This window comes from Ambystoma mexicanum, chromosome 7q (genome assembly GCF_040938575.1).
Source record: "Ambystoma mexicanum isolate Mex_15411 chromosome 7q, UKY_AmexF1_1, whole genome shotgun sequence".
Classification (NCBI taxonomy): domain Eukaryota; kingdom Metazoa; phylum Chordata; class Amphibia; order Caudata; family Ambystomatidae; genus Ambystoma; species Ambystoma mexicanum.
Genome location: NC_090941.1, coordinates 61,373,593 through 61,398,877, shown reverse-complemented (window position 1 = coordinate 61,398,877; position 25,285 = coordinate 61,373,593).

The window sequence follows — 25,285 nt, the reverse complement described above, 5'->3', positions numbered from 1 at the left end:
TCTGCCCGGTGGATTCGAGCTATCCTTATGAATTTTAGGAAGGATATAAAAGAGCGGAGCTCAGGTGCACTTGATGGTAAGGAATGAAAATTCCTTAGGGCTCAAAATGTTGATATCACGTGCCCGTGTGGCCAAGGCGAGAATCTCAGCCCGTATACTATCTGTCGGATCTCCTCTGAGTTTCAAATAGAAAGAAGTGTTGTTCAGTTGTCTCATCACCTCGGAATCATAGTACGTGGCATCACAAACCACTACTCCTCCCCCCTTATCAGCCTGTTTGATAATGATGGAGGAGTCTTCCTTAAGTCTTTTAAGACATTCCCATTCCTTCTTGGAGAAATTGAATGACCTAATGTGTTTGGCATCCATAGGAGCAGAGAAGATAGAGTGGAAATCTCTAAGTACTGACCGCTCAAAAATCATGGTTTCAGGAGAAACCATTTGAGAAGTCGGTGTGAAACTAGACTTCAAATGGAATGGGGTGTTATCCTCTTCTAGGCGATCAGAATTGCTATCACCAAAGTAATCTTTCAGGCGGACCTTGCGGAAAAAATTCCGAAGCTCTATTTCAAGGTCCATCTGACTAGGATTCTTCATGGGAATAAATGAAAAGCCCTTTTCTAGAATGGCTGTTTCTTGGGTCGAAAGAATGCGTTTAGAAATGTTATAGACGGCTGACAAGTTGCCAGGAGGGTTCACCGTCGATATGCCTTCCTCCTGGTCTGAAACACGTTTTCTATGGGTGGAGGCCCTAGATCGGTTGGAGGAAAAGGAAGGTTGGGTGGAGGGAAACCAGGGTACGAGCCCTGCGAGGCATACATGGGCATCTGAGGGTATTGTTGAAATTGCCAATTTTGGCGTCCTCTGCTCCCCCTGTATTGTCCTCTGTTCCATGAACGACCTCTTTGGCCTCTGTAGTGCTTGTACATGTAGGTAGTGAGTGGCGTACACATTTTCTGCACTGCATAGACCCACTTCCATGGAAACAGCCACCTTTCAACAGGTCTGATCACAGAAGCTATTCAAAGTAGACCCAGCATGCATGCCAGGTCATATGTTGTGTGTCACATGTCTGCCGGATGCCTTTGCTGTCGGTGTGTGTGTGTGTGTGTCGTGTGCTTCTGACATGTGTACTGACCTTTTTCTCTCTATTTTTCAGGTGATGACGCAATGGAGGCGTAGGATGGTGTTGTCATGCCAGACACAGGGTTGGTAACACCACATCAACCCGGCACTAGTGGGGGTCGTGGGGTGGTAGGCCACAAAAACCCCCAAGTGCTGCAGTCCATCTTGTCTCTGGCTGCCTATGAGTCCAGCCTTGATGATGACTCTGACGTCCATGTTGAGTTGGATGAGCATCAAGTCCATGTGTCAGGGGTGAGTGATTCTGATGTGGACACTCCTCTGTCTGCGACACCTGCACTGAGGGATCAGACAGTCTTGGTTCCTCCGCCCGTGGTGGATCGGGACGCAGGGTCACCCTCCACACCAGTCACTGATGTGCCTGGGACATCACGTCGACGGGGGCATGTAGTCGTGCAGCCGCAGGCGGTGCCAACACAGCGAGGACCCCCGGTCCTTGGGTCCCGCAGGGGTCAAGCCCGGCAACGCGGTCGCCGCGCACAACCGCTGTATACTGAGTGGGAGCAAGACATGACTGCCAATTCGAACGGCAGGGGGTAGCAATGGAGAACATAGCTGAGAGCATGGAGCGTGTGGCCCGATCTGTGCTCCCCACTGCTAGGCAGGTGCTTCTCCAGCAGCAGGCGGCACGGTCCACGGCCCGCTCGCTCAGGCTGGGCATGGCGGCCTCAGACAGGGCACGCCAGGCTGAAATGTCGTCTCTGCGTCAAGCAATTGCTGCTCACGCAGAGGCGCACATGGATGCCCTGAGGGAGGAGTATGCTTCCCTCAGATCCACTCTGGGTGTCTTTATGATGTCCCAGAGGCAGCAGGCAGAGGAGAGGTTTGCACAGCTTGAGGGTACCATCTCGGCTGAGCTACAGGCTTGCCGGGAGGTGCAGCGGTTGTCCAGCCAGGCCTTGCAGGAGGAACTCCGTGTTACACGTGCTACCTTGCAAGAGGAAGCACGTGTATCACGTGAGGTTATGCATGCAGACCTACGTCACATTGCCACACAGAACCAGGCTCACCCGTCCGGCAGACTTGCTGCCGACGAGGGGCAAGCTGCGTCTAGGCGTGGCCAGGCTACTGTGCCACGTCCTCGTTTCCCGGATGAGCCAGACTCGGACGACCATCTATCTCCCACATAGGTCGTACTGTGCAGGCGTTGAGCCCATGGAGGATTTTTTTTTGGCTCAGCATCATCGCATGTGGATGTTGAGCAGCACCCTGTACCTCCCCCCTCCTGGGTGCCTCCCCTCCCCCCCGGGTCGTATGTGGCCATTTTTGATTTTTCTTTTAGTTTAGTTAGTTAAGTTTCTGTCCGATAGTTAGTTTAAATAGGTAATGTAGGTTTTTCATGTGACGGTGCAGTGCTTTGTGGCTTTTGAAGGCATCCACTGTCTGTTCCAGCTGGGCCCTTCATGGTTGTCTTGTGTATGTGTTTGCTGCTTGGGGTCCTTGACTCACATATGCCACTCCTGCCTCCCTTATCCATGGGCTTGCAAGGATGGTTCGGTGTTACAGCATTTTACACAAGGGCTTTGGACTGTCATATCTGTGGCATGTCTGGTGCTTTGTGACTTGTGTTGACACCCCTAGTGGGGATGATTTAGGTGTCATTGTCCACTGTTCAGCTTTTGCTAGATGGGGTGTGTCATGATTAATGTGGACATTGATTGCTATGCATTGTGTAGTATGTTTCATATCTTTCCTGTACATGTGCTTGTTGCAATTCATGCTGTAGGTAGTGTTCCACACTTTGTAGGTGAAAGACGGACTGATGGTGTGATTTGGGATGTGACTCTCTGACATGGTCAAGTAATGAGATGCCTGATGAGACACACACAGATGACTTTGAAGCATTAATCATGTGTTTCATGCCCTTTCTGCAGGGGGATGAGCCTCCAGAGCACCTTTGCCAGCAGACATGGCCCATTGGACGACGGAATTCTGGACCCGTTTGTTGGTGCCCACATGCACATGTGTGCACAAGCTGAGGCACAGTGATTGCAGACCCACATCCTAGAACTGCTGACATGTTCCAAGGAACTCCAGGCAAGGTGAGCATCACAGGGGGGCCACGACACAGCAAAGCTTGCACCAGGCGAGTTGCACATGCAGACTTAGTCACAGCACTGAGGGTGAGCTTAGACGAATTTTGGTGTTGAAGCACACAATGCAGCTCAGATGTGTTTGTGGACTGATGGCTGTTGATAGTAGGGTTGTCTGGGACACATGCAGGGGCAGTGGCACATACCCTCCGGTACACCAAGGTCCATTGAGGCACTTGTATCAACCATGTAGCCTTCCGAGACATGGAAAGGGGCAGCTCACAGGGACATACAGCAAGGGACATACTCGGGTGCAGTGCATGTCTTTTCCACGTACTTCATGATAAATGCACTGCCAACTTTGTTTCGGTCATGGTGGTACGCAACTTGCTCTGTAGTCATGGCTTGCTATATGGGTCTGCTTACCCAGGGAGCATTGCATGTTGTGTGAATTGTGACACATTGGTGTTCCATTTGCCATGCACCCACCAGCGGCTGCCTTACTGCATTGACTGTGTATGACCCGTCACAGGGGTGATGTTATATATGGGTACGAAGCATCGACCACAGATTGTCTGTTTGTAGAGTAGTTTGTTGCTATGGGGCATGTTTGGTGTTGTGTTTTTGTGTAATTGGCATGTACAGGTTGTTGACTGTGGCTCTCTTTGCAGCATTGCAGTGCTCCTGTAACCGGACCTGAGAGTGCGCAGGCAGGAGGCCAGCACTCAAAACCAGAGCTAAGTGTCTTGTTGTTTTTCTTACGAACTGCTCTGCATAGGCTTGCTGGGGAGTGTACTGATGCATGGATGTATGTGTGGTTCAATTTGGTATGTTTTTTTCTCCCTAATCACCCGTGATCCTATGCAATTTTGAAACCTGTACCCTCTACCCGGTGTTCCTGCTTCCCGTGCCTATCCAAGCAACGTTCCCTGACCTTATTTCCCCACTGGGGTTGCGGATGCCTGTGTAAGCCCCGGACTTGCAGGTGCCAAAACCCTAGAGGGGGTGGTTGGTTCGTACCACTCCTGAGCCTGGACTACAGAAGGCCATGACAATGATGTCCAAGTTTGTTTGGATTGTGTATGTGTTCATGCAGGTTGTACATTTTCGTGCATTCCCTAGTTTCATGTGTCATTCCTCCTCCCCTCTCCTGCCACTCATTCCAGTCATCCAGTGTGTCAACACCTGTCCCGACTGCATATCCCTGAACCTCATTCCCCACCAGGGTCTCAGGGGCCTGTGTGAGTTTGACCTTGCAGGCACACGGGACATGGTGGGGGTGGTTGTTTCGTGACACTCCCGCGCCTGTACAGGGGACCTGTGACAGTACACATCCATTCATGGTGCATCATCCTATGTCATGTACCACACATGTCTCACATCCTGTCGTGACATTGTTTTGCTGTGCTACCTTGGTTGTTGCATCATTGTGGTAGTACTTGGCCTTTGTGAGGTACTGCTACGTCAAGTCATCTACTGGAGGGTGTTCGGGTTCGTTTCTATGCCTTGGATTTTGTGATTTTGGAAATGAGTGTGGATTCTGAGGGTTCAGGCATCTTTTTACACACAACGTGGGAGATGGTGACGAAGGGTAAAGGTGATCCTGTTGCCAGGTGGAATTGAGGTTTGGAGGCTCCATGACCCAGGTGCAGTTGTTCAGTGGGTCATGGTCATTTGTGTGGGAGGGGGGGTGGTTGTTGTTGATAGTTGCCTTGCCCTGCAGTGTGATGGGAACTCTAACATAGTAATGGTGGTATCCTATGTCCATGTGTTCTGCTCATCAATGCCTGTTCATGTGTTGTGTTTTCCTTTCAGGTGCGAGGGGATAGTTGTGGTTTGACATGCTGGGGTGTACACATGGTGGATGTTCACATGTGATGTGTAGGGAACACTGATGGTCACTTGAGTGCACATGCATATGTGGAGTGCATGTCCTTGCAGAACCACACACTTGCACTCTGATGCACTACATGTACTCCCACCCTTGCATATCCACGTGTACAGTGTTTGCCTTCTGGTGCCCACTGTGTCCCGGCAGCACATGTTCTGTGACCGATCATGGATCCAGTACATGCCTAATTTGATGTTTGACGTGGTCTGTCACTTAGATGTGATGCTCAGGGTGTGCATCACACACAATGGCTGTTCACTGTGCTGTGCGGTGAGCAGTGTGATGCAGGAGTGGGACACTGCACACATGAGCTGCAGTGTTGATTTTGCAATGCATAATGTGCATGTAGACAGGCATTCATTGTGATGTTACGTCTACGACTGTTGTAATGCATTTGGAAATGACTTATTTTGGGTGGGAGATTTTGTTGGTCTGTCATTTCATCTGATTCCGGGTCAGGCAGCAGTGTCCGATGCCACTGTACATTTAGGACATGGCAATGTGTACCTTATCGTTACTGCATTGGTGTATGGGTATTGCTTGCCATGTCATGTTGATGTTTGGGAGGGTTTGAGTGACATGACAGTGATGGCCAGGGCCTGTTTTGCAGGTGTGTGTGATGCACACCTTGCATGTCCGGGTCATCCGCTTCTCAGAGCAACTAGCTGGGGGTAGATTTCTCTCCGCAGCAGGGCCCTCCCCCTGGAACAGACTTCCGGCCTGACTTGAACTTGAGGGGAACCATCTCCAGTTCTGGAAGCACCTCAAGACCTTCCTCTTTGCTTCTGCTTACTGTCTGCCTCTCCCTTGCAGAATTCTCCACTGGAACTGCACAGGAGCTGCAACTGGGCCACTCTCACCGACCTCGGTCCCTGGCCCAGCCACTCTCCACTTGCACTGCCTCCCTGGCAACCACTGCACTGCAGTACTGTCTCTCTATCCCTACAGCCCTCCCTTCCCAGCACTTGTCTGCACTTACCTTTGTAGTTGCCACCAGGCGACCTATGTATTATTTATTTGGGCTACTTCCCCTGTACTGGACTCCCCCCCACCCTTCCCCTTGCATTTTTCCCATTCCCCCTACCCCTGCACTTGCACGATCTCAATGACACCTGGCCTAGTAGTACCGTTCTCTGTGTTCCCTTGTTCCCCCCTCCCTGCCTCATTGCGCCTTGGGATACTTGTGTATGGCCCATATCATGTCAATTGTCATATGTGTGCCTTTTGGTCACACAGGATAGCTTGTGTTTAAGTAGCTAGGGATGCAGACGATGTGGCACTTCCATGGCAACTATCTCAGGGTGGTAGGGTTGTGACAGTTGAATGTCTCTTTGTCATCATCGATTGTCACCTGGTATGTGCCAGGCCTGTGTGCACTCCGCAGGGGTGGGAGTTTAGGTGAAAAATGTGGCCACAAGCTGGGTCCGGGCTTCCTCGCCACGTGCCCTGTCCCCCCCCATGGGCAGCACCTGTGCCTGTGGTTGGGGATGTGGGGGCACCACCATGTCCACCGGGACGCCCTGCCGTGTTGCAACATTGTGCAGGACACATGCTGCCACAATGATCCTGCACACTATTGGTGGTGCATAGAGTAGTTGCCCACCAGAGCGGTCAAGGGAGCGGAAACGTGACTTGAGCACTCCGAATGTGTGCTCCACTATGCCCCTGGTTGCAATATGGGCGGCGTTGTATCTTACCTGGGGTGGTGTGGTGGGGTTCCGGATTGGCGTCATCATGTGGTTGCTCAGAGGGTAGTCACTGTCCCCTGGGGAGGTGATAATAGTTGAGATTATTAGGGTTTGGATATTTGTCTATGTGTGACTTGCATGCATGTGCAAGGGCATTTGTACTGACCTAGGAGCCATGTGTCGCCATGCTGCCCAGCTTCCAGGGCCCGGCTCAGGGCGGACATTCTGTATATGAAACTGTCATGGGTGGAGCCAGGGTAGTTTGCATAGACAGAGGTGATGATTCCCTTTGCATCGCATACCACCTGTACATTGATGGAATGCCAGTGCTTACGGTTTCGGTAGATGTGCTCAATGGCCCTAGGTGGACGTAGGGCCACATGGGTGCAATCTATGGCACAAGCACTTTGGGGAAGTGTGCCACCCTGAAAAAATCCAGGACAACGGCCTGCCTTTCTGCGGGTGTTCTGGGCATGTATATGTGCCTGCGGACTGAGGGGCGCGCTGTCAGGATTGCCAGTACCTGGTGTAGGCAGCGTGACTGCGTGGCCTGTGAGACCCCCCCCACTATGGCAGTGGTCCGCTGAAATGACCCAGTGGCCAAATAATGCAGGACATTGAGCAGCTTCTCCAAGGGGCTCAATGCTTGGGAGCAAAGGGTGGGGGATGTGAGGTCATCTTCCCACTCCCTGACCAGGTCTAGGATGATATGGGGTGGAAACCTATACCTGCCATAGACCTGGTCGTCAGGCATCCCAAAAAAGCTTGTCCGTGGTGCGAATATGCGTGCCCTGGCTATTCTCCTCCTCCTGCGGTGTCCCACGATCAGTGCAGCGACAAATGGGGCATTCATCGTAGCTGTATATACGCGTTTGTTGTTTGCGCGCACTTTTATGCTGTGCGCGGGGACGGCTCCACCTGCCTTCGTGTGGGCGGATACGTTGACGCCTGTGCACGTCTTTTGCCGTGTGCGGGTTTCCCGTGTTCGGATACGGTCCGAGTGTCATCGCGTGTGATCGGAGGGGAGTGAGCGTACTCGCAACTGGCCTGGGTACGTGTGTTTCGGGTGCGCGGGAAGTTCCACACGCGATTAGCCTGGGTACCTGTGTTCCGGGGTGCCGGGAACTTTCACACGCGATTGGTGGAAATCCACGTGTGTTCTGTCATCACGTGCAATGAGGGAAACACCTGCGCGCGTGACGCGCTCACGCGCTAAGGGCCTTTGGTCCAATGAAATCGCATATGCGTGCTGCCGTGCATACGCGCTAAGGCCCTTTCCTCGTATTACACGCGGACGTGCAGTTTTCCACACGCGCTTACGCGCATGGGCCCTTTCCTCGTATTACACGCGGACGTGCAGTTTTTCACGCGCGCTGAAATGCCCATGCACGTCTGTACGCGTCACGTCACAGGGGCGCTTGCGCTTGAGGGGCCTTCTGTCCAATGAAAATGCGTATGCGTGCAGACGCGCTTACGCGCTAAGGGCCTTTCCTCGAATTACACGCTGACGTGCAGATTTTTCACGTGCCAAATCACTCCGTATCAAGCTGGCCACGGGTAAGCACACGGAAGACCACGCTCCTGCCCAGAAGGCCGAACTACTGCCCCCCCAGAGCCCCGAGCACGCTCCCACCTGCCATCTGCTGCTGCCTGACTGCCTGCTGCCCACGTGCCCTGCCATTTGCTGCCTGCACATCAGCCAGGGGTGCTGTTGCTGTGACCACCCTTGCTGGAACCGAAGACTCCCGACTGGGATTCCATCGCTCCACAGCCCAGCCCCAGGACCCAGTTGCCCACCCACTCCTGCCTCTGGGGTTGTCATGTCGGGGCAAACACCATCTGGGACCACTGACAACTCCCGGCCAGAGAGGCAATGGGGCACCAGCTTCAGTGCCACCGAAGTTGGTGTCCTGGTGGAGCAAGTCCTGGGGCAGTATGATGCCCTCTTCGGAAGTTCCCGCGCCGACAAGGAAGGACGGACTCGGATCTGGACTGACATCGTGACTGCCATCAACACGGAGGGGGTGGCAGTCCGCGACTTACAACATGTCAAGAAGCGCTGGGTGGACTTCAGGTCCAGGACCCTGAACAAGGACCGGCGCCTCTTGAAGGCAGCGGATGCCAAGGGGCGCCGGGGCCACTTGTCGGAAGAACAGATGAGGGTCCTGTAACGCATATCCCCAGCGCTCCACGTCCAGGTCCTTGAGAAGCAGACCCGTCTGGAGTCGAGCGGTGAGTGTACATGCATCCTGATTGTGAGCAGTGCGTGTGGTGATTATTCAGTAGTGTGCAGGTTGCACATCTGTTTGTATGTGGTCGAGTATGGGTGGGGGTGTACAGGGCCGTGGGGCTGACACATGCGAGGGTAATGTGTGAGACATGGATGGTGCTTGTGTGTGTAGGCTTGCATGCCAAATGCAGTTGTGTGGGCACACATGTTTGGATGAATGTGTATGTAAGTAGACATGTCCGTGATGTCACGCATGTATGTTGTTTTTGGCTGCATGTATCAGCACTGTGTACATGTGCATGTGTGTGTATTTGACAAGAGTGCAACAGTGATGCAACATGGATGCATGTGACAGCGGTATGTGGAAGCCTGATTGGCAGATGTGACATGGATGCCCGTCTGAACACTGCGACACTTGGCAGAGGTGTACACATGCATGCAAGTGTGGTGGTGTGTGTACATGTGTGGTGCACTTCCTGTGTTGCATGTGATGTCTGGGTCACCTTTGGCTGCTCATGCTGTTGTATGTGTATGGATGGTGGTGGCAGTTGCGCTATGGCTGTGGTATGGCTCATGTGTGCGAGTTGTAATGACATGTGTGTTGGGGATTGTGATGGCATGTCTGACGTTTGCCAATGCCACTCATGTACAACTGTCATGTGTGTATGTGTCCATTGTACAGTGCCCTGATGCCTGTGTTTTGTTTCTCCCTGTCTGCAGCGTCAACTGATGAAGAGGGCGGAGAAGGTGCTGTGGAGCACAGCGGCGGGGATCCAACCGCCAGCCGGAGACCCAAGGCCCGGCTCCCCTCCCATGTTGTGATCTCGTCGGGGAGTGAGGAGTCCGGTGCTGCGTCCCAGGCCGCAGCTGCCGGGGGGAGGTCCAAGAGGCGGAGGTTGGAGTTGGACTCCTCGGCAGCATAAGGGGCAGCTGGGACCCCACAGGGCCCAACAGGGGAAGATGGCACAGAGTCATCCAGGTTGGTGGGGGGTTTGGTGGAGGAGGAGGCCGTGCAAGCACCAGAGACGGGGTCTGGAGGTGGGGATCCCACTGGTGCTAGTGGTGCAGTGCAGGACCAGGGACAGGAGGCAGCACAGGCCGCCGCAGAGGTGCCTGTGTGCAATCCTGTCCCTGATCCTGTCCCTGCATCATCTTGCACCAGCAGGGATGCCTACGTCCAGACCCGTTTTCAGGCAGGGGATGAGCTCACATCAACTGGCCTTCCTCTGCCTGCGGACGTGGCTATCCAGGTCCGGGTTGAGCCTGTCCTGGCTGGTGTGGCGTTGCGTCAACGGGCCATGCGAGGTGACCTGCAGTCTTTTCATGGAGAGACTGCACGTCATCTCGAATGGCTCGTTGACCACGTCAGCCTGCTGGGACAGGTCACACAGGCCGGATTCCTCTGTCTGATGGGGCTTGCTCCGACCCCCTCCTCAACTGGACCCCCTATGCGCCAGTCGTCCTCTGTGCCATCTTCCCACCCATCAGTCACCTGGGTGCCCTGTGGAGCTGCCTCTGACGGTGCGGCCAGGCTGGTGGAGGAGGCATCCCTGCCACAGTCGGGAGTCGGATGTCCAGCAGGGGTGGCCACATCTACGACTGCACCCCAGCCGGCGGAGGATGTGCAGGCAGCAGGAGGCAGTGCACGGGCAGAGGCACAGCAGCAGCAGCAACGTGGTGGGAGCCATGAAGGCTCGGGGCCTTCAACATCGGAGGGGCAGGCATCGGCCGGAGGGCAGGAGGACCCAGGACAGAGATTGTCTTCCGTGTGGCAGCGGTTGGGCCACGCCATAGATGCGGAGCGGCAGCGGGCGGAAGAGGCACGGCTCACAATGGTCAGGGTGGAGAACTCCATGCGGAGGGCCCTGAGGCGGGCCGAGAGCCTCGAGGCAATCCGCAGGGGTTTGGAGGTGGAGACGTCGACGGCCCTGCCGACCCTCGGGGCCATGGAGGAGGACCGCCTCCGGGACATTGAGAAGGAGTTCGATGATGCCCTGGCCCGGGACATCCACAAGTGAGCCGTGAAACTAGCCCGCTGCTCTTGTACATAGTTATGTAGGTAGTGTTGGATTTCATTTTTGTTTTTATTTTATTTGGAACTTTCGGACATTGGCCACATTTTTGTATATAGTTTATTTTATTAGTTAGTGTAGTTAGGTAGGTTTCCTTTATTTTGTTGGGATAATGGACCCTGGCTTGTTCCCATGTACATAGTTGACAGTTGGATTGTATTTTTTTTTCACTTTTTAACCATGGAGCAATGGCTTTCTTTTTTATTTCCCATTGGATTTTGTTTTGTGGACATTGACTTTGGACATTACTTTGGAATTTTATTTTTGGTTTTGCTTTTTTTAACGGACATGCTTCTTTTCATTTTTCTACATTCACGTTTCTGTTTCTTCATTTTTTATTCTATTTATGTTTCCTTTAATACATATTATTTTTGGTGAACTTCAATGTGTGGTATCTCATTGGTTTCATGCATTTCATGATATGTGTTTTGAGATTCACTGACACCCATTGGGTGTATGTGAGGGAAATGTGTTTGTTTCGGAACTTGCAATTGGTGTTCTGTGATGTAATTGCAAATTATGAGTGGGTGGATGCAATACTCGGGTGGGTGTTTTGCATTTGGAGGCTGACCATAGGGACCAGGGATCTAGATTCTGATGACATGTTGGCTGGGGAACATGAGTTGCACATGGGTGGGGGCCTGCTGGCAGGTGCCCCACAGTGCTGGGGGGTGGGGGTGGTGGGGAACATGAGTTGGACATGGGTGGGGGCCTGCTGGCAGGTGCCCCACAGTGCTGGGGGGTGGTGGTGGTGGGAGACATGGGTGTGGGCCTGGTGGAGGCTGCTCCTGCACTGCTGGGGGGTGGGGGTGGTGGTCGACATGGGTGGGGGCCTGGTGGAGGCTGCCCCTGGTGACAGGGGGGTGGGGGTGCTGGGAGACATGGGTGGGGGCCTGGTGGAGGCTGCCCCTGGTGACTGGGGGGTGGGGGTGGTGGGGGACATGGGTGGGGGCCTGGTGGAGGCTGCCCCTGGTGGCTGGGGCGTGGGGGTGCTGGGAGACATGGGTGGGGGCCTGGTGGAGGCTGCCCCTGCACTGCTGGGGGGTGGGGGTGGTGTGAGACATGGGTGGGGGCCTGGTGGAGGCTGCCCCTGCACTGTTGGGGGGTGGGGGTGGTGGTCGACATGGGTGGGGGCCTGGTGGAGGCTGCCCCTGCACTGCCGGGGGGTGGGGGTGGTGGTCGACATGGGTGGGGGCCTGGTGGAGGCTGCCCCTGGTGGCTGGGGGGTGGGGGTGCTGGGAGACATGGGTGGGGGCCTGGTGGAGGCTGCCCCTGCACTGCGGGGGCGTGGGGGTGGTGGGAGACATGGGTGGGGGCCTGGTGGAGGCTGCCCCTGCACTGCTGGGGGGTGGGGGTGGTGGTCGACATGGGTGGGGGCCTGGTGGAGGCTGCCCCTGGTGGCTGGGGGGTGGGGGTGCTGGGAGACATGGGTGGGGGCCTGGTGGAGGCTGCCCCTGCACTGCTGGGGGGTGGGGGTGGTGGGAGACATGGGTGGGGGCATGGTGGAGGCTGCCCCTGGTGGCTGGGGGGTGAGGGTGCTGGGAGACATGTGCGGGGGCCTGGTGGAGGCTGCCCCTGGTGACTGGGGGGTGGGGGGGTGGGAGACATGGGTGGGGGCCTGGTGGAGGCTGCCCCTGGTGGCTGGGGGGTGGGGGTGGTGTGAGACATGGGTGGGGGCCTGGTGGAGGCTGCCCCTGGTGACTGGGGGGTGGGGGTGGTGGGAGACATGGGTGGGGGCCTGGTCGAGGCTGCCCCTGGTGACTGGGGGGGTGGGGGTGCTGGGAGACATGGGTGGGGGCCTGGTGGAGGCTGCCCCTGCACTGCTGGGGGGTGGGGGTGGTGGTCGACATGGGTGGGGGCCTGGTGGAGGCTGCCCCTGGTGGCTGGGGGTTGGGGGTGCTGGGAGACATGGGTGGGGGCCTGGTGGAGGCTGCCCCTGCACTGCTGGGGGGTGGGGGGTGGTGGGAGACATGGGTGGGGGCCTGGTGGAGGCTGCCCCTGCACTGCTGGGGGGTGGGGGTGGTCGGAGACATGGGTGGGGGCCTGGTGGAGGCTGCCCCTGGTGACTGGGGGGTGGGGGTGGTGGGAGACATGGGTGGGGGCCTGGTGGTGGCTGCCCCTGCACTGCTGGGGGGTGGGGGTGGTGGGGAACATGCGTTGGACATGGGTGGGGCCTGCTGGCAGGTGCCCCACAGTGCTGGGGGGTGGGGGTGGTGGTAGACATGAGTTGGACATGGGTGGGGGCCTGCTGGCAGGTGCCCCACAGTGCTGGGGGGTGGGGGTGGTGTGAGACATGGGTGGGGGCCTGGTGGAGGCTGCCCCTGCACTGCTGGGGGGTGGGGGTGGTGGTCGACATGGGTGGGGGCCTGGTGGAGGCTGCCCCTGGTGGCTGGGGGGTGGGGGTGCTGGGAGACATGGGTGGGGGCCTGGTGGAGGCTGCCCCTGCAATGCTGGGGGGTGGGGGTGGTGTGAGACATGGGTGGGGGCCTGGGCGAGGCTGCCCCTGCACTGCTGGGGGGTGGGGGTGGTGGTCGACATGGGCGGGGCCTGGTGGAGGCTGCCCCTAGTGGCTGGGGGGTGGGGGTGCTGGGAGACATGGGTGGGGGCCTGGTGGAGGCTGCCCCTGCACTGCTGGGGGGTGGGGGTGGTGTGAGACATGGGTGGGGGCCTGGTGGAGGCTGCCCCTGCACTGCTGGGGGGTGGGGGTGGTGGTCGACATGGGTGGGGGCCTGGTGGAGGCTGCCCCTGCACTGCTGGGGGGTGGGGGTGGTGGTCGACATGGGTGGGGGCCTGGTGGAGGCTGCCCCTGGTGGCTGGTTGGTGGGGGTGCTGGGAGACATGGGTGGGGGCCTGGTGGAGGCTGCCCCTGCACTGCTGGGGGGTGGGGGGGTGGGAGACATGGGTGGGGGCCTGGTGGAGGCTGCCCCTGCACTGCTAGGGGGTGGGGGTGGTGGTCGACATGGGTGGGGGCCTGGTGGAGGCTGCCCCTGGTGGCTGGGAGGTGGGGGTGCTGGGAGACATGGGTGGGGGCCTGGTGGAGGCTGCCCCTGCACTGCTGGGGGGTGGGGGGAGACATGGGTGGGGGCCTGGTGGAGGCTGCCCCTGCACTGCTGGGGGGTGGGGGTGGTGGGAGACATGGGTGGGGGCCTGGTGGAGGCTGCCCCTGCACTGCTGGGGGGTGGGGGTGGTGGGAGACATGGGTGGGGGCCTGGTGGAGGCTGCCCCTGGTGGCTGGGGGGTGGGGGTGGTGGGAGACATGGGTGGGGGCCTGGTGGAGGCTGCCCCTGCACTGCTGTGGTGTGGGGGTGGTGGGAGACATGGGTGGGGGCCTGGTGGAGGCTGCCCCTGGTGACTGGGGGGTGGGGGTGCTGGGAGACATGGGTGGGGGCCTGGTGGTGGGTGCCCCTGCACTGCTGGGGGGTGGGGGTGGTGGGGAACATGAGTTGGACATGGGTGGGGCCTGCTGGCAGGTGCCCCACAGTGCTGGGGGGTGGGGGTGGTGGGAGACATGGATGGGGGCCTGGTGGTGGGTGCCCCTGCACTGCTGGGGGTGGAGGTGGTGGGAGACATGGGTGGGGGCCTGGTGGTGGGTGCCCCTGCACTGCTAGGGGGTGGGGCTGGTGGGGAACATGAGTTGGACATGGGTGGGGGCCTGGTGGTGGGTGCCCCTGGTGGCTGGGGGTGCAGGGGGACATGCGTTGGTGGGCAGTAGTGCAAGTTGACATGTGGGTTGGCTGGTGGGCATGGCCATGGTGGATGGCGTGCCTGCAGGACATGTGCTGGGTAGGCCCCTGTGGTGTGAGCCACCTGCAGGGGCCGTGGAGGGTGTAGAGGGGACACCTGGGAGGACCCACACGTGCAATTCACGTGTGCTGCTCCCGGCGCACCCCTGTAATACACGTACCCTGATGAGATCGCGTGTGGAACTTCCCGCGCACAACCTGGAATACACGTACCCCGCTCAATCGCGTGTGTAACTTCCCGCGCACCCCTGTAATACACGTTCCCTGATGGAATTGCGTGTGGAACTTCCCGCGCACCCCTGGAATACACGTACCCCGCTCAATCGCGTGTGGAACTTCCCGCGCACCCCTGGAATACACGTACCCCGCTCAATCATGTGTGTAACTTCCCGCGCACCCCCGAAATACACGTACCTCGCTCAATAGCGTGTGTAACTTCCCGCGCACCTCCGAAATACACGTACCCCGCTCAATCGCTTATCTAACTTCCCGCGCACCCCCGAAATACACGTACCCCGCTCAATCGCGTATCTGACTTCCCGCGCACCGCCGAAATACCCGTACCCCGCTCAATCGCGTGTGTAACTTCCCGCGCACCCCGAAATACACGTACCCCGCTCAATCGCGTGTGTAACTTCCCGCGCACCCCCGAAATACACGTACCCCGCTCAATCACGTATTTAACTTTCCGCGCACCCCCGAAATACACGTACCTCGCTCAATCGCATGTGTAACTTCCCGCGCACCCCCGAAATACACGTACCCCGCTCAATCGCGTATCTAACTTCCCGCGCACCCCCGAAATACACGTACCCCGCTCAATCGCGTATGTAACTTCCCGCGCGCCCCCGAAATACACGTAGCCCGCTCCCCAGGCCCAATCGCGTGAAAAAGTTCCACGCGAACCCCTGAAATACACGTAGCCCGCTCCCCCAGGCCCGATCGCATGAAAAAGTTCACGCGAACCCCTGAAATACACGTAGCCCGCTCCCCCAGGCCCGATCGCGTGAGAAAGTTCATGCGAACCCCTGAAATACACGTAGCCCGCCCCCCCAGGCCCGATCGCGTGAGGAAGTTCACGCGCACCCCCGGAATACACGTACCCCGCTCAATCGCATGTGTAAATTCCCGCGCAACCCCGAAATACACGTGCCCCGCTCGCACAGGCACTATTGCTGTATGTTGCCACTTTTGTAATGCGCAGGGACGCTACCGCCTGCCTTCGTGTGGCGGACGTGTTTCGGCTTGTGCGTGTCTTTCGCTGTGCGTGGCTTTGCCCTATTCGATTCCATGAATACGTGTGGTTCGGGTGCGTGTGGACGTTCCGTCTGCTTCCCTGCAGTACATCCCCAGTTACGCCCTTATTTTTTGCGAGTTGTTCCCCATTCCGCGCGTTACGCCCCGTGTTCCGCCCATTTTCTAGTGTATGCGCCGAGGTTGTGCGCTTTCACTGTGCGCGTCGCGCACGTCTTTCGGGATGTTGCAGTGACGTGTGCGCCATGCACGGGTTTGGCGCACATCCCGAGGAAAACACGCGCTGGGACTCCATGAATCGCACGCGTGCGTGTGAGCCTGTTTTTTTCCGCTTGCGCCTGCTTGCGCGTAGATTTTCGGCGCACGTTTGTTCCATGAATCGGCCCCTTAATTTACCCCCGGAAAAACGGACCCCCTATATTTTCAATCGTCATTGCATCCACCATAATGTTTGATTCATAATGTCAAATTTAACATTTTATAGTGGATTTTTCATGTTTAACAATTATGTATCAGTGATCAAAGAACAAAGCCGTTGATAGAGTGTGGAGCATTACACATTATCATGCATTCATTGGTATTTGTTTTACCACTCCGAGAGTCCTCTGACATACAAGACAGCGGGCCCTCCATCTAATAGGCTACGCAGTTTGGTGGCAGCACGCTCGATTAAAAAAGCTGCCTAATTTTCCACACAACAGAACCAACAGGGTAATTCATAGAATTTCTCAGAAAAGTGTCGCAAGCGGCTGGCGCAGAGTGTCCGCGTGCGATTGACTGCGCCAGGCACGTGCACTAAAACCGATTTCCGCGCACAGCGTATTCATGGATTTCAGGCTTCCAAACCAGCCGTGGCGCAGAGAATCGCAGCAACCCTGCAGCAGCGCCAGTAACGCCCCCAAGAACGCCCTCGCGCAAGGAAAAGCCATCAAAAATCGCTAAATCATCGCAAAGGGCTGCGCTAACCCTGGGACCAGTTCACCGGGCTGGCAAACAGCAAACGCCAAGCGGGGAACGTGTATTGCAGGGGTGCACGGGAAGTTCCACACGCGACTCGCCCCGTGCAAGCAGGGTACGTGAATTTCAGGGGTGCGCGGGAAGTTCCACACGCGATTACTGCAGGGTACGTGCATTTCAGGGGTGCGCGGGAAGTTCCACACGCGAAGGGGCCAGTGCGAGCAGGGGTACGTGTATTACATGGGTGCGCGGGAAGTTCCACACACGATTCCATCAGGGTACGTGTATTTCAGGGGTGCGCGGGAAGTTACACACGCGAATTTTGAAGTGCGAGCAGGGTACGTGTATTCCATGGGTGCGCGGGAAGTTCCACATGCGATTTCATCAGGGTACGTGTATTTCAGGGGTGCGCGGGAAGTTCCACACGCGATTGGCCCAGTGCGAGCAGGGTACATGTATTTCAGGGGTGCGCGGGAAGTTCCACACGCGAAAGTCCCAGTGCGAGCAGGGTACGTGTATTTCAGGGGTGCGCAGGAAGTTCCACACGCGATTGTCCCAGTGCGAGCAGGGTACGTGTATTTCAGGGGTGCGAGGGAAGTTGCACACGCAATACCAGCAGGGAATGTGTATTTCAGGGGTTCTGGGGAGTACTACACGTGAATTGGCCGTGTGGGTCCTCCCAGGTGTACGCTCCACAACCTCCACGGCCCCTGCAGGCAGCCCACACCACGGGGGACTACCCTGCACCCCTGCTCATGTCCCGCAGGCAGCCCATCCACCATGGGCATGCCCCCCAGCCAACCCACATGTCACCTTGCACTACTGATCAACAATGCATGTCTCCCACCACCCCCACCCCCCAGCAGTGCAGGGGCAGCCTCCACCAGGCCCCCACTCATGTCTCCCACCACCCCCACCCCCCAGCCACCAGGGGCAGCCTCCACCAGGCCCCCACCCATGTCTCCCACCAGCCCCACCCCCCTGCCACCATGGCCACCCTCCACCAGGCCACCACTCATGTCTACCACCACCCCCACCCCCCTGCCACCAGGGGCAGCCTCCACCAGGCCCCCACCCATGTCTCCCACCACCCCCACCCCCCAGCAGTGCAGGGGCAGCCTCCACCAGGCCCCCACTCATGTCTCCCACCACCCCCACCTCCCAGCCACCAGGGGCAGCCTCCACCAGGCCCCCACCCATGTCTCCCACCACCCCCACCCACCTGCCACCATGGCCACCCTCCACCAGGCCCCCACTCATGTCTCCCACCACCCCCACCCCCCAGCAGTGCAGGGGCATCCTCCACCAGGCCCCCACCCATGTCTCCCACCACCCCCACCCCCCAGCCACCAGGGGCAGCCTCCACCAGGCCCCCACCCATGTCTCCCACCACCCCCACCCCCCAGTCACCAGGGGCAGCCTCCACCAGGCCCCCACTCATGTCTCCCACCACCCCCACCCCCCAGCCACCGGGGGCAGCCTCCACCAGGCCCCCACCCATGTCTCCCACCACCCCCACCCCCCAGCAGTGCAGGGGCAGCCTCCACCAGGCCCCCACTCATGTCTCCCACCACCCCCACTCCCCAGCAGTGCAGGGGCATCCTCCACCAGGCCCCCACCCATGTCTCCCACCACCCCCACCCCCCAGCAGTGCAGGGGCAGCCTCCACCAGGCCCCCACTCATGTCTCCCACCACCCCCACCCCCCAGCCACCAGGGGCAGCCTCCACCAGGCCCCCACCCATGTCTCCCACCACCCCCACCCCCCTGCCACCATGGCCACCCTCCACCAGGCCACCACTCATGTCTACCACCACCCCACCCCCAGCCACCAGGGGCAGCCTCCACCAGGCCCCCACCCATGTCTCCCACCACCCCCACCCCCCAGCAGTGCAGGGGCAGCCTCCACCAGGCCCCCACTCATGTCTCCCACCACCCCCACCCCCCAGCCACCATGGCCACCCTCCACCAGGCCCCCACTCATGTCTCCCACCACCCCCACCCCCCAGCAGTGCAGGGGCATCCTCCACCAGGCCCCCACCCATGTCTCCCACCACCCCACCCCCCAGCCACCAGGGGCAGCCTCCACCAGGCCCCCACCCATGTCTCCCACCACCCCCACCCCCCAGCCACCAGGGGCAGCCTCCACCAGGCCCCCACTCATGTCTCCCACCACCCCCACCCCCTGCCACCATGGGCATCCTCCACCAGGCCCCCACTCATGTCTCCCACCACCCCCACCCCCCAGCCACCAGGGGCAGCCTCCACCAGGCCCCCACCCATGTCTCCCACCACCCCCACCCCCCAGCCACCAGGGGCAGCCTCCACCAGGCCCCCACCCATGTCTCCCACCACCCCCACCCCCCAGCCACCAGGGGCAGCCTCCACCAGGCCCCCATCCATGTCTCCCACCACCCCCACACCCCAGCAGTGCAGGGGCAGCCTCCACCAGGCCTCCACTCATGTCTCCCACCACCCCCACCCCCCAGCAGTGCAGGGGCATCCTCCACCAGGCCCCCACCCATGTCTCCCACCACCCCCACCCCCCAGCCACCAGGGGCAGCCTCCACCAGGCCCCCACCCATGTCTCCCACCACCCCCACCCCCCAGTCACCAGGGGCAGCCTCCACCAGGCCCCCACTCATGTCTCCCACCACCCCCACCCCCCAGCCACCGGGGGCAGCCTCCACTAGGCCCCCACCCATGTCTCCCACCACCCCCACCCCCCAGCAGTGCAGGGGCAGCCTCCACCAGGCCCCCACTCATGTCTCCCACCACCCCCACTCCCCAGCAGTGCAGGGGCATCCTCCACCAGGCCCCCACCCATGTCTCCCACCACCCCCACCCCCCAGCAGTGCAGGGGCAGCCTCCACCAGGCCCCCACTCATGTCTCCCACCACCCCCACCCCCCAGCCACCAGGGGCAGCCTCCACCAGGCCCCCACCCATGTCTCCCACCACCCCCACCCCCCTGCCACCATGGCCACCCTCCACCAGGCCACCACTCATGTCTACCACCACCCCACCCCCAGCCACCAGGGGCAGCCTCCACCAGGCCCCCACCCATGTCTCCCACCACCCCCACCCCCCAGCAGTGCAGGGGCAGCCTCCACCAGGCCCCCACTCATGTCTCCCACCACCCCCACCCCCCAGCCACCATGGCCACCCTCCACCAGGCCCCCACTCATGTCTCCCACCACCCCCACCCCCCAGCAGTGCAGGGGCATCCTCCACCAGGCCCCCACCCATGTCTCCCACCACCCCACCCCCCAGCCACCAGGGGCAGCCTCCACCAGGCCCCCACCCATGTCTCCCACCACCCCCACCCCCCAGCCACCAGGGGCAGCCTCCACCAGGCCCCCACTCATGTCTCCCACCACCCCCACCCCCTGCCACCATGGGCATCCTCCACCAGGCCCCCACTCATGTCTCCCACCACCCCCACCCCCCAGCCACCAGGGGCAGCCTCCACCAGGCCCCCACCCATGTCTCCCACCACCCCCACCCCCCAGCCACCAGGGGCAGCCTCCACCAGGCCCCCACCCATGTCTCCCACCACCCCCACCCCCCAGCCACCAGGGGCAGCCTCCACCAGGCCCCCATCCATGTCTCCCACCACCCCCACACCCCAGCAGTGCAGGGGCAGCCTCCACCAGGCCTCCACTCATGTCTCCCACCACCCCCACCCCCCAGCAGTGCAGGGGCATCCTCCACCAGGCCCCCACCCATGTCTCCCACCACCCCCACCCCCCAGCAGTGCAGGGGCAGCCTCCACCAGGCCCCCACTCATGTCCCCCTGCACCCCCACCCCCCAGCATCCAGGGTCACCCTCCACCAGGCCCCCACTCATGTCTCCCACCACCCCCACCCCCCTGCTACCATGGGCAGCCCCCACCAGGCCCCCACTCATGTCTCCCACCACCCCCACCCCCCAGCCACCAGGGGCAGCCTCCACCAGGCCCCCACTCATGTCTCCCACCACCCCCACCCCCCAGCCACCAGGGGCAGCCTCCAGCAGGCCCCCACTCATGTCTCCCACCACCCCCACCCCCCAGCAGTGCAGGGGCATCCTCCACCAGGCCCCCACCCATGTCTCCCACCACCCCCACCCCCCAGCAGTGCAGGGGCATCCTCCACCAGGCCCCCACCCATGTCTCCCACCACCCCCACCCCACAGCAGTGCAGGGGCAGCCTCCACCAGGCCCCCACTCATGTCCCCCTGCACCCCCACCCCCCAGCATCCAGGGTCACCCTCCACCAGGCCCCCACTCATGTCTCCCACCACCCCCACCCCCCTGCCACCATGGCCACCCTCCACCAGGCCCCCACTCATGTCCCCCTGCACCCCCACCCCCCAGCATCCAGGGTCACCCTCCACCAGGCCCCCACTCATGTCTCCCACCACCCCCACCCCCCAGCAGTGCAGGGGCATCCTCCACTGGGCCCCACCCATGTCTCCCACCACCCCCACCCCCCAGCCACCAGGGGCAGCCTCCACCAGGCCCCCACTCATGTCTCCCACCACCCCCACCCCCCTGCCACCATGGGCATCCTCCACCAGGCCCCCACTCATGTCTCCCACCACCCCCACCCCCCAGCCACCAGGGGCAGCCTCCAGCCGGCCCCAACTCATGTCTCCCACCACCCCCACCCCCCAGCAGTGCAGGGGCAGCCTCCACCAGGCCCCCACTCATGTCTCCCACCACCCCCACCCCCCAGCAGTGCAGGGGCAGCCTCCACCAGGCCCCCACTCATGTCTACCACCACCCCCACCCCCCAGCCACCAGGGGCAGCCTCCACCAGGCCCCCACTCATGTCTCCCACCAACCCCACCACCCAGCAGTGCAGGGGCATCCTCCACCAGGCCCACACCCATGTATCCCACCACCCCCACCCCCCAGCCACCAGGGGCAGCCTCCACCAGGCCCCCACTCATGTCTCCCACCACCCCCACCACCCTGCCACCATGGGCATCCTCCACCAGGCTCCCACTCATGTCTCCCACCACCCCCACCCCCCAGCCACCAGGGGCAGCCTCCAGCAGGCCCCCACTCATGTCTCCCACCACCCCCACCCCCCAGCAGTGCAGGTGCAGCCTCCACCAGGCCCCCACTCATGTCTCCCACCACCCCCACCCCCCAGCAGTGCAGGGGCAGCCTCCACCAGGCCCCCACTCATATCTACCACCACCCCCACCCCCCAGCCACCAGGGGCAGCCTCCACCAGGCCCCCACTCATGTCTCCCACCACCCCCACCCCCCAGCAGTGCAGGGGCATCCTCCACCAGGCCCCCACCCATGTCTCCCACCACCCCCACCCCCCAGCCACCAGGGGCAGCCTCCACCAGGCCCCCACTCATGTCTACCACCACCCCCACCCCCAAGCCACCAGGGGCAGCCTCCACCAGGCCCCCACTCATGTCTACCACCACCCCCACCCCCCAGCCACCAGGGGCAGCCTCCACCAGGCCCCCACTCATGTCTCCCACCACCCCCACCCCCCAGCAGTGCAGGGGCAGCCTCCACCAGGCCCCCACTCATGTCCCCCTGCACCCCCACCCCCCAGCATCCAGGGTCACCCTCCACCAGGCCCCCACTCATGTCTCCCACCACCCCCACGCCCCAGCAGTGCAGGGGCATCCTCCACCAGGCCCCCACCCATGTCTCCCACCACCCCCACCCCCCAGCAGTGCAGGGGCATCCTCCACTAGGCCCCCACCCATGTCTCCCACCACCCCCACCCCCCCAGCCACCAGGGGCAGCCTCCACCAGGCCCCCACTCATGTCTCCCACCACCCCCACCCCCCTGCCACCATGGGCAGCCTCCACCAGGCCCCCACTCATGTCTCCCACCACCCCCACCCCCCAGCAGTGCAGGGGCAGCCTCCACCAGGCCCCCACTCATGTCTACCCCCACCCCCACCCCCCTGCCACCATGGGCAGCCTCCACCAGGCCCCCACCCATGTCTACCACCACCCCCATCCCCCTGCCACCATGGGCAGCCCCCACCAGGTCCTCACAATCCACAATCATGTGCGTAATGGTCAGCCTCCACATTCAAAAAGCCCTACCAAGTAAACCATTCACCCACATGGAAATGGAAATCGCATGTTACACCCCCAATGTTCATGAAGCTAATGAACCCATGTCCGTCACACACAATGGTTGCAATTGAATGGGAAAACACCCACAACATGACATGCATGAAACCAATGAGATGATACCACACAGTGAAGTATGGAAACAAAATTGTATTGAAAAAAATAAAGAATGCTAAAGAAAGAAAACAAACTACAATGTGAATGAGAAAAAAAAAGCTGCATGTCCGTATAAAAACACAAAACTGGAAATCCGAATCCAAAAAAATGTTGTCCAAAGTGAAATGTAAAAAAATCTCCATGCAATAAAGAACTATGTACAAAAATACCAAGGGTCCATGAGCCCAACTGAACAAAGGAAACCTACTAAAAAACCTACCTAAAAATCAACTATATACAAAAAGTGGAGCAGTGTCCGTCGACTCCAAATCATAATAAGAAAGAAAGGAAACCTAAAACTAAAGAACTATATACAAAGGCGGCGGGCAAGTCCAGCGGCTCACTCTGTGGTGTCCCGGCCAGGGCATCATCGAACTCCTGTTCGATGTCCCGGAGGTGGTCCAGTTCCATGGCCCCGAGGGTCCGCAGGGACGACGCCTTGTCCTCCTCCAACCCCCTGCGGATTGCCTCGAGGCACTCGGCCCGCCTCAGGGCCCTCCGCATGGAGTTCTCTGCCCTGACCATTGTGAGCCGCGCCTCTTCCGCCCGCCGCCGCTCCGCACCTATAGCGTGGCCCAACCGCTGCCACACGGAAGACACTCTCTGTCCTGGGTCCCCCTGCCCTCCGGCCGATGCCTGCCCCTCCGATGCCCACCATGTTGCTGCTGCTGCTGCTCTGCCTCTGCCCGTGCACTGCCTCCTGCTGCCTGCACATCCTCCGCCGGCTGGGGTGCACTTGTTGATGTGGCCACCCCTGCTGGACCTCCGACTCCCGACTGTGGCAGGGATGCCTCCTCCACCAGCCTGGCCGCACCGTCAGAGGCAGCTCCACAGGGCACCCAGGTGACTGATGGGTGGGAAGATGGCACAGAGGGCGACTGGCGCGTAGGGGGTCCAGTTGAGGAGGGGGTCGAAGCAAGCCCCATAAAACAGCGGAATCCGGCCTGGGTGACCTGTCCCAGCAGGCTGACGTGGTCAACGAGCCATTCGAGATGACGTGCAGTCTCTCCATGAAAAGACTGCAGGTCACCTCGCATGGCCCGTTGACGCAACGCCACACCAGCCAGGACAGGCTCAACCCGGACCTGGATGGCCACGTCCGCAGGCAGAGGAAGGCCAGTTGACGTGAGCTCATCCCCTGCCTGAAAACGGGTCTGGACGTAGGCATCCCTGCTGGTGCAAGATGATGCAGGGACAGGATCGGGGACAGGATTGCACACAGGCACCTCCGCGGCCGCCTGTGCTGCCTCCTGTCCCTGGTCCTGCACTGCACCACTAGCACCAGTGGGATCCCCACCTCCAGACCCGGTCTCTGGTGTTTGCACGGCCTCCTCCTCCACCAAATCCCCCACCAACCTGGATGACTCTGTGCCATCTTCCCCTGTTGGGCCCTGTGGGGTCCCAGCTGCCCTTTCTGCTGCCGAGGAGTCCAACTGCAACCTCCGCCTCTTGGACCTCCCCCCGGCAGCTGCGGCCTGGGACGCGGCACCGGACTCCTCACTCCCCGACGAGATGACAACACGGGAGGGGAGCCGGGCCTTGCGTCTCCGGCTGGCGGTCGGATCCCCGCCGCTGTGCTCCACATCACCTTCTCCGCCCTCTTCATCAGTTGACGCTGCAGACAGGGAGAAACAAAACACAGGCATCATGGCACTGTACAATGGACACATACACGCATGACAGTTGCACATGAGTGGCATTGGCAAACCTCAGACATGTCATCACAATCCCCAACACACATGTCATTGCAACTCGAACACATGAGCCATACCACAGCCATATCGCAACTGCCACCACCATCCATACACATACAACAGCATGAGCAGCCAAAGGGGAGCCAGACATCACATGCAACACAGGAAGTGCACCACACATGTACACACACCACCACACTTGCATGCATGTCTACACCTCTGCCAAGTGTCGCACTGTTCAGACGGGCATCCATGTCACATCTGCCAATCAGGCTTCCACATACCGCTGTCACATGCATCCATGTTGCATCACTGTTGCACCCTT